Here is a 10,864-nt window from a genome sequence, read left to right on the forward strand (position 1 = left end):
ATAAAAATCTTTTGTTTATTGAAAACTTCTCATTTAATATATATATTTTTATGAAATCTAACAAAAAGAAATCGAAACGAGAGAATAAAAATGTAAAAAAATGTTCAACCTAACCTAACCTAAGAATAAAAATCTTTTGTTTATTGAAAACTTCTCATTTAATATGTATATTTTTATGAAATTTAACAAAAAGAAATCGAAATGAGAGAATAAAAATGTAAAAAAAATGTTCAACCTAACCTAACCTAAGAATAAAAATCTTTTGTTTATTGAAAACTTTTCAGTTTTCCCCGCTCGGATTCGGTTGTAACTGGTGTCGTGGTATACAACCCGCGGGAATGCGCGGGAAGGTGCGGGCGGTAAGTGGCGAAAACCGATTTTTTCAGTTTTCCCCGCTCGGATTCGGTTGAAACTGGTGTCGGTCGTTCGGGCTCCGAGAGGCCTTTAAGGTGGTATACAACTCGCGGGAATGCGCGGGAAGGTGCGGGCGGTAAGTGGCGAAAACCGATTTTTTCAGTTTTCCCCGCTCGGATTCAGTTGAAACTGGTGTCGATCGTTCAAGCTCCGAGGGGCCTTCAAGGTGGTATACAACCCGCGGGAATGCGCGGAAAGGTGCGGGCGGTAAGTGGCGAAAACCGATTTTTTCAATTTTCCCCGCTCGGATTCGGTTGAAACTGGTGTCGATCGTTCATGCTCCGAGGGGCCTTCAAGGTGGTATACAACCCGCGAGAATGCGCGGGAAGGTGCGGGCGGTAAGTGGCGAAAACAGATTTTTTCAGTTTTCCCCGTTTGGATTCAGTTGAAACTGGTGTCGATCGTTCGGGCTCCGAGAGGCCCTCAAGGTGGTATACAACCCGCGGGAATGCGCGGGAAGGTGTGGGCGGTAAGTGGCGAAAACCGATTTTTTCAGTTTCCTTCGCTCGGATTCGGTTGAAACTTGTGTCGATCGTTCGGGCTCCGAGAGGCCCTCAAGGTGGTATACAACCCGCGGGAATGCGCGGGAAGGTGCGGGCGGTAAGTGGCGAAAACCGATTTTTTCAGTTTCCTTCGCTCGGATTCGGTTAAAACTGGTGTCGATCGTTCGGGCTCCGAGAGGCCTTTAAGGTGGTATACAACCCGCGGGAATGCGCGGAAAGGTGCGGGCGGTAAGTGGCGAAAACCGATTTTTTCAGTTTTCCCTGCTCGGATTCAGTTAAAACTGGTGTTGATCGTTCGGGTTCCGAGAGGCCTTCAAGGTGGTATACAAGCCGCGGGAATGCGCGGGAAGGTGCGGGCGGTAAGTGGCGAAAACCGATTTTTTCAATTTTCCCTGCTCAGATTCAGTTGAAACTGGTGTCGATCGTTCGGGCTCCGAGGGGCCTTCAAGATGGTATACAACCCGCGGGAATGCGCGGGAAGGTGCGGGCGGTAAGTGGCGAAAACCGATTTTTTCAGTTTTCCCTGCTCGTATTCAGTTAAAACTGGTGTTGATCGTTCGGGCTCCGAGGGGCCTTCAAGGTGGTATACAAGCCGCGGGAATGCGCGGGAAGGTGCGGGCGGTAAGTGGCGAAAACCGATTTTTTCAATTTTCCCTGCTCGGATTCAGTTGAAACTGGTGTCGATCGTTCGGGCTCCGAGGGGCCTTCAAGATGGTATACAACCCGCGGGAATTCGCGCTCATTTAATATATATATTTTTATGAAATCTAACAAAACTAAATCGAAATGAGAGAATAAAAATGTAAAAAATGTTCAACCTAACCTAACCTAAGAATAAAAATCTTTTGTTTATTAAAAACTTCTCATTTAATATATATATTTTTATGAAATCTAACAAAAAGAAATCGAAACGAGAGAATAAAAATGTAAAAAAATGTTCAACCTAACCTAACCTAAGAATAAAAATCTTTTGTTTATTGAAAACTTCTCATTTAATATGTATATTTTTATGAAATCTAACAAAAAGAAATCGAAATGAGAGAATAAAAATGTAAAAAAATGTTCAACCTAACCTAACCTAAGAATAAAAATCTTTTGTTTATTGAAAACTTTTCAGTTTTCCCCGCTCGGATTCGGTTGTAACTGGTGTCGTGGTATACAACCCGCGGGAATGCGCGGGAAGGTGCGGGCGGTAAGTGGCGAAAACCGATTTTTTCAGTTTTCCCCGCTTGGATTCAGTTGAAACTGGTGTCGATCGTTCGGGCTCCGAGAGGCCCTCAAGGTGGTATACAACCCGCGGGAATGCGCGGGAAGGTGCGGGCGGTAAGTGGCGAAAACCGATTTTTTCAGTTTTCTTCGCTCGGATTCGGTTGAAACTGGTGTCGATCGTTCGGGCTCCGAGAGGCCTTTAAGGTGGTATACAAACCGCGGGAATGCGCGGGAAGGTGCGGGCGGTAAGTGGCGAAAACCGATTTTTTCAGTTTTCCCTGCTCGGATTCAGTTAAAACTGGTGTTGATTGTTCGGGCTCCGAGGGGCCTTCAAGGTGGTATACAAGCCGCGGGAATGCGCGGGAAGGTGCGGGCGGTAAGTGGCGAAAACCGATTTTTTCAATTTTCCCTGCTCGGATTCAGTTGAAACTGGTGTCGATCGTTCGGGCTCCGAGGGGCCTTCAAGATGGTATACAACCCGCGGAAATGCGCGGGAAGGTGCGGGCGGTAAGTGGCGAAAACCGATTTTTTCAGTTTTCCCTGCTCGGATTCAGTTAAAACTGGTGTTGATCGTTCGGGCTCCGAGGGGCCTTCAAGGTGGTATACAAGCCGCGGGAATGCGCGGGAAGGTGCGGGCGGTAAGTGGCGAAAACCGATTTTTTCAGTTTTCCCTGCTCGGATTCAGTTGAAACTGGTGTCGATCGTTCGGGCTCCGAGAGGCCTTCAAGATGGTATAAGACCCGCGGGAATTCGCGCTCATTTAATATATATATTTTTATGAAATCTAACAAAAATAAATCGAAATGAGAGAATAAAAATGTAAAAAATGTTCAACCTAACCTAACCTAAGAATAAAAATCTTTTGTTTATTAAAAACTTCTCATTTAATATATATATTTTTATGAAATCTAACAAAAAGAAATCGAAACGAGAGAATAAAAATGTAAAAAAATGTTCAACCTAACCTAACCTAAGAATAAAAATCTTTTGTTTATTGAAAACTTCTCATATAATATGTATATTTTTATGAAATCTAACAAAAAGAAATCGAAATGAGAGAATAAAAACGTAAAAAAATGTTCAACCTAACCTAACCTAAGAATAAAAATCTTTTGTTTATTGAAAACTTCTCATTTAATATGTATATTTTTATGAAATCTAACAAAAAGAAATCGAAATGAGAGAATAAAAATGTAAAAAAATGTTCAACCTAACCTAACCTAAGAATAAAAATCTTTTGTTTATTGAAAACTTCTCATTTAATATATATATTTTTATGAAATCTAACAAAAAGAAATCGAAATGAGAGAATAAAAATGTAAAAAAATGTTCAACCTAACCTAACCTAAGAATAAAAATCTTTTGTTTATTGAAAACTTCTCATTTAATATGTATATTTTTATGAAATCTAACAAAAAGAAATCGAAATGAGAGAATAAAAATGTAAAAAAATGTTCAACCTAACCTAACCTAAGAATAAAAATCTTTTGTTTATTGAAAACTTCTCATTCAATATGTATATTTTTATGAAATCTAACAAAAAGAAATCGAAATGAGAGAATTAAAATGTAAAAAAATGTTCAACCTAACCTAACCTAAGAATAAAAATCTTTTGTTTATTGAAAACTTCTCATTTAATATATATATTTCTATGAAATCTAACAAAAAGAAATCGAAATGAGAGAATAAAAATGTAAAAAAATGTTCAACCTAACCTAACCTAAGAATAAAAATCTTTTGTTTATTGAAAACTTCTCATTTAATATGTATATTTTTATGAAATCTAACAAAAAGAAATCGAAATGAGAGAATAAAAATGTAAAAAAATGTTCAACCTAACCTAACCTAAGAATAAAAATCTTTTGTTTATTGAAAACTTTTCATTCAATATGTATATTTTTATGAAATCTAACAAAAAGAAATCGAAATGAGAGAATAAAAATGTAAAAAAATGTTCAACCTAACCTAACCTAAGAATAAAAATCTTTTGTTTATTGAAAACTTCTCATTTAATATGTATATTTTTATGAAATCTAACAAAAAGAAATCGAAACGAGAGAATAAAAATGTAAAAAAATGTTCAACCTAACCTAACCTAAGAATAAAAATCTTTTGTTTATTGAAAACTTCTCATTTAATATGTATATTTTTATGAAATCTAACAAAAAGAAATCGAAATGAGAGAATAAAAATGTAAAAAAATGTTCAACCTAACCTAACCTAAGAATAAAAATCTTTTGTTTATTGAAAACTTCTCATTTAATATGTATATTTTTATGAAATCTAACAAAAAGAAATCGAAATGAGAGAATAAAAATGTAAAAAAATGTTCAACCTAACCTAACCTAAGAATAAAAATCTTTTGTTTATTGAAAACTTCTCATTTAATATATATATTTTTATGAAATCTAACAAAAAGAAATCGAAATGAGAGAATAAAAATGTAAAAAAATGTTCAACCTAACCTAACCTAAGAATAAAAATCTTTTGTTTATTGAAAACTTCTCATTTAATATGTATATTTTTATGAAATCTAACAAAAAGAAATCGAAATGAGAGAATAAAAATGTAAAAAAATGTTCAACCTAACCTAACCTAAGAATAAAAATCTTTTGTTTATTGAAAACTTCTCATTTAATATGTATATTTTTATGAAATCTAACAAAAAGAAATCGAAATGAGAGAATAAAAATGTAAAAAAATGTTCAACCTAACCTAACCTAAGAATAAAAATCTTTTGTTTATTGAAAACTTTTCATTCAATATGTATATTTTTATGAAATCTAACAAAAAGAAATCGAAATGAGAGAATAAAAATGTAAAAAAATGTTCAACCTAACCTAACCTAAGAATAAAAATCTTTTGTTTATTGAAAACTTCTCATTTAATATGTATATTTTTATGAAATCTAACAAAAAGAAATCGAAATGAGAGAATAAAAATGTAAAAAAATGTTCAACCTAACCTAACCTAAGAATAAAAATCTTTTGTTTATTGAAAACTTCTCATTTAATATGTATATTTTTATGAAATCTAACAAAAAGAAATCGAAATGAGAGAATAAAAATGTAAAAAAATGTTCAACCTAACCTAACCTAAGAATAAAAATCTTTTGTTTATTGAAAACTTCTCATTCAATATGTATATTTTTATGAAATCTAACAAAAAGAAATCGAAATGAGAGAATAAAAATGTAAAAATATGTTCAACCTAACCTAACCTAAGAATAAAAATCTTTTGTTTATTGAAAACTTTTCAGTTTTCCCTGCTCGGATTCAGTTGAAACTGGTGTTGATCGTTCGGGCTCCGAGGGGCCTTCAAGGTGGTATACAACCCGCGGGAATGCGCGGAAAGGTGCGGGCGGTAAGTGGCGAAAACCGATTTTTTCAATTTTCCCCGCTCGGATTCGGTTGAAACTGGTGTCGATCGTTCAGGCTCCGAGGGGCCTTCAAGGTGGTATACAACCCGCGAGAATGCGCGGGAAGGTGCGGGCGGTAAGTGGCGAAAACCGATTTTTTCAGTTTTCCCCGCTTGGATTCAGTTGAAACTGGTGTCGATCGTTCGGGCTCCGAGAGGCCCTCAAGGTGGTATACAACCCGCGGGAATGCGCGGGAAGGTGCGGGCGGTAAGTGGCGAAAACCGATTTTTTCAGTTTTCTTCGCTCGGATTCGGTTGAAACTGGTGTCGATCGTTCGGGCTCCGAGAGGCCTTTAAGGTGGTATACAACCCGCGGGAATGCGCTGGAAGGTGCGGGCGGTAAGTGGCGAAAACCGATTTTTTCAGTTTTCCCTGCTCGGATTCAGTTAAAACTGGTGTTGATCGTTCGGGCTCCGAGGGGCCTTCAAGGTGGTATACAAGCCGCGGGAATGCGCGGGAAGGTGCGGGCGGTAAGTGGCGAAAACCGATTTTTTCAATTTTCCCTGCTCGGATTCAGTTGAAACTGGTGTCGATCGTTCGGGCTCCGAGGGGCCTTCAAGATGGTATACAACCCGCGGGAATTCGCGCTCATTTAATATATATATTTTTATGAAATCTAACAAAAATAAATCGAAATGAGAGAATAAAAATGTAAAAAATGTTCAACCTAACCTAACCTAAGAATAAAAATCTTTTGTTTATTAAAAACTTCTCATTTAATATATATATTTTTATGAAATCTAACAAAAAGAAATCGAAACGAGAGAATAAAAATGTAAAAAAATGTTCAACCTAACCTAACCTAAGAATAAAAATCTTTTGTTTATTGAAAACTTCTCATTTAATATATATATTTTTATGAAATCTAACAAAAAGAAATCGAAACGAGAGAATAAAAATGTAAAAAAATGTTCAACCTAACCTAACCTAAGAATAAAAATCTTTTGTTTATTGAAAACTTCTCATTTAATATGTATATTTTTATGAAATTTAACAAAAAGAAATCGAAATGAGAGAATAAAAATGTAAAAAAATGTTCAACCTAACCTAACCTAAGAATAAAAATCTTTTGTTTATTGAAAACTTTTCAGTTTTCCCCGCTCGGATTCGGTTGTAACTGGTGTCGTGGTATACAACCCGCGGGAATGCGCGGGAAGGTGCGGGCGGTAAGTGGCGAAAACCGATTTTTTCAGTTTTCCCCGCTCGGATTCGGTTGAAACTGGTGTCGATCGTTCGGGCTCCGAGAGGCCTTTAAGGTGGTATACAACTCGCGGGAATGCGCGGGAAGGTGCGGGCGGTAAGTGGCGAAAACCGATTTTTTCAGTTTTCCCCGCTCGGATTCAGTTGAAACTGGTGTCGATCGTTCAAGCTCCGAGGGCCCTTCAAGGTGGTATACAACCCGCGGGAATGCGCGGAAAGGTGCGGGCGGTAAGTGGCGAAAACCGATTTTTTCAATTTTCCCCGCTCGGATTCGGTTGAAACTGGTGTCGATCGTTCATGCTCCGAGGGGCCTTCAAGGCGGTATACAACCCGCGAGAATGCGCGGGAAGGTGCGGGCGGTAAGTGGCGAAAACAGATTTTTTCAGTTTTCCCCGCTTGGATTCAGTTGAAACTGGTGTCGATCGTTCGGGCTCCGAGAGGCCCTCAAGGTGGTATACAACCCGCGGGAATGCGCGGGAAGGTGCGGGCGGTAAGTGGCGAAAACCGATTTTTTCAGTTTCCTTCGCTCGGATTCGGTTGAAACTGGTGTCGATCGTTCGGGCTCCGAGAGGCCTTTAAGGTGGTATACAACCCGCGGGAATGCGCGGGAAGGTGCGGGCGGTAAGTGGCGAAAACCGATTTTTTCAGTTTTCCCTGCTCGGATTCAGTTAAAACTGGTGTTGATCGTTCGGGTTCCGAGAGGCCTTCAAGGTGGTATACAAGCCGCGGGAATGCGCGGGAAGGTGCGGGCGGTAAGTGGCGAAAACCGATTTTTTCAATTTTCCCTGCTCGGATTCAGTTGAAACTGGTGTCGATCGTTCGGGCTCCAAGGGGCCTTCAAGATGGTATACAACCCGCGGGAATGCGCGGGAAGGTGCGGGCGGTAAGTGGCGAAAACCGATTTTTTCAGTTTTCCCTGCTCGTATTCAGTTAAAACTGGTGTTGATCGTTCGGGCTCCGAGGGGCCTTCAAGGTGGTATACAAGCCGCGGGAATGCGCGGGAAGGTGCGGGCGGTAAGTGGCGAAAACCGATTTTTTCAATTTTCCCTGCTCGGATTCAGTTGAAACTGGTGTCGATCGTTCGGGCTCCGAGGGGCCTTCAAGATGGTATACAACCCGCAGGAATTCGCGCTCATTTAATATATATATTTTTATGAAATCTAACAAAAATAAATCGAAATGAGAGAATAAAAATGTAAAAAATGTTCAACCTAACCTAACCTAAGAATAAAAATCTTTTGTTTATTAAAAACTTCTCATTTAATATATATATTTTTATGAAATCTAACAAAAAGAAATCGAAACGAGAGAATAAAAATGTAAAAAAATGTTCAACCTAACCTAACCTAAGAATAAAAATCTTTTGTTTATTGAAAACTTCTCATTTAATATGTATATTTTTATGAAATCTAACAAAAAGAAATCGAAATGAGAGAATAAAAATGTAAAAAAATGTTCAACCTAACCTAACCTAAGAATAAAAATCTTTTGTTTATTGAAAACTTCTCATTTAATATATATATTTTTATGAAATCTAACAAAAAGAAATCGAAATGAGAGAATAAAAATGTAAAAAAATGTTCAACCTAACCTAACCTAAGAATAAAAATCTTTTGTTTATTGAAAACTTCTCATTTAATATGTATATTTTTATGAAATCTAACAAAAAGAAATCGAAATGAGAGAATAAAAATGTAAAAAAATGTTCAACTTAACCTAACCTAAGAATAAAAATCTTTTGTTTATTGAAAACTTCTCATTCAATATGTATATTTTTATGAAATCTAACAAAAAGAAATCGAAATGAGAGAATAAAAATGTAAAAAAATGTTCAACCTAACCTAACCTAAGAATAAAAATCTTTTGTTTATTGAAAACTTCTAATTTAATATATATATTTTTATGAAATCTAACAAAAAGAAATCGAAATGAGAGAATAAAAATGTAAAAAAATGTTCAACCTAACCTAACCTAAGAATAAAAATCTTTTGTTTATTGAAAACTTCTCATTTAATATATATATTTTTATGAAATCTAACAAAAAGAAATCGAAATGAGAGAATAAAAATGTAAAAAAATGTTCAACCTAACCTAACCTAAGAATAAAAATCTTTTGTTTATTGAAAACTTTTCAGTTTTCCCCGTTCGGATTCGGTTGTAACTGGTGTCGTGGTATACAACCCGCGAGAATGCGCGGGAAGGTGCGGGCGGTAAGTGGCGAAAACCGATTTTTTCAGTTTTCCCCGCTCGGATTCAGTTGAAACTGGTGTCGATCGTTCGGGCTCCGAAGGGCCTTCAAGATGGTATACAACCCGCGGGAATGCGCGGGAAGGTGCGGGCGGTAAGTGGCGAAAACCGATTTTTTCAGTTTTCCCTGCTCGGATTCAGTTAAAACTGGTGTTGATCGTTCGGGCTCCGAGGGGCCTTCAAGGTGGTATACAAGCCGCGGGAATTCGCGGGAAGGTGCGGGCGGTAAGTGGCGAAAACCGATTTTTTCAATTTTCCCTGCTCGGATTCAGTTGAAACTGGTGTCGATCGTTCGGGCTCCGAGGGGCCTTCAAGATGGTATACAACCCGCGGGAATTCGCGCTCATTTAATATATATATTTTTATGAAATCTAACAAAAATAAATCGAAATGAGAGAATAAAAATGTAAAAAATGTTCAACCTAACCTAACCTAAGAATAAAAATCTTTTGTTTATTGAAAACTTCTCATTTAATATATATATTTTTATGAAATCTAACAAAAAGAAATCGAAATGAGAGAATAAAAATGTAAAAAAATGTTCAACCTAACCTAACCTAAGAATAAAAATCTTTTGTTTATTGAAAACTTCTCATTTAATATGTATATTTTTATGAAATCTAACAAAAAGAAATCGAAATGAGAGAATAAAAATGTAAAAAAATGTTCAACTTAACCTAACCTAAGAATAAAAATCTTTTGTTTATTGAAAACTTCTCATTCAATATGTATATTTTTATGAAATCTAACAAAAAGAAATCGAAATGAGAGAATAAAAATGTAAAAAAATGTTCAACCTAACCTAACCTAAGAATAAAAATCTTTTGTTTATTGAAAACTTCTCATTTAATATATATATTTTTATGAAATCTAACAAAAAGAAATCGAAATGAGAGAATAAAAATGTAAAAAAATGTTCAACCTAACCTAACCTAAGAATAAAAATCTTTTGTTTATTGAAAACTTTTCAGTTTTCCCCGTTCGGATTCGGTTGTAACTGGTGTCGTGGTATACAACCCGCGGGAATGCGCGGGACGGTGCGGGCGGTAAGTGGCGAAAACCGATTTTTTCAGTTTTCCCCGCTCGGATTCGGTTGAAACTGGTGTCGATCGTTCAGGCTCCGAGGGGCCTTCAAGGTGGTATACAAACCGCGGGAATGCGCGGGAAGGTGCGGGCGGTAAGTGGCGAAAACCGATTTTTTTTTTTTTTTTTTTCAGTTTTCCCCGCTCGGATTCAGTTGAAACTGGTGTCGATCGTTCAAGCTCCGAGGGGCCTTCAAGGTGGTATACAACCCGCGGGAATGCGCGGGAAGGTGCAGGCGGTAAGTGGCGAAAACCGATTTTTTCAGTTTTCCCTGCTCGGATTCAGTTGAAACTGGTGTTGATCGTTCGGGCTCCGAGGGGCCTTCAAGGTGGTATACAACCCGCGGGAATGCGCGGAAAGGTGCGGGCGGTAAGTGGCGAAAAAAAAAAACCGATTTTTTCAATTTTCCCCGCTCGGATTCGGTTGAAACTGGTGTCGATCGTTCAGGCTCCGAGGGGCCTTCAAGGTGGTATACAACCCGCGAGAATGCGCGGGAAGGTGCGGGCGGTAAAAGGCGAAAACCGATTTTTTCAGTTTTCCCCGCTCGGATTCGGTTGAAACTGGTGTCGGTCGTTCGGGCTCCGAGAGGCCTTTAAGGTGGTATACAACTCGCGGGAATGCGCGGGAAGGTGCGGGCGGTAAGTGGCGAAAACCGATTTTTTCAGTTTTCCCCGCTCGGATTCAGTTGAAACTGGTGTCGATCGTTCAAGCTCCGAGGGGCCTTCAAGGTGGTATACAACCCGCGGGAATGCGCGGAAAGGTGCGGGCGGTAAGTGGCGAAAACCGATTTT

This window comes from Heliconius melpomene, unplaced genomic scaffold, assembly GCF_056956725.1.
Source record: "Heliconius melpomene rosina isolate 202511_hmr_F unplaced genomic scaffold, ASM5695672v1 ptg000059l, whole genome shotgun sequence".
Taxonomy (NCBI): domain Eukaryota; kingdom Metazoa; phylum Arthropoda; class Insecta; order Lepidoptera; family Nymphalidae; genus Heliconius; species Heliconius melpomene.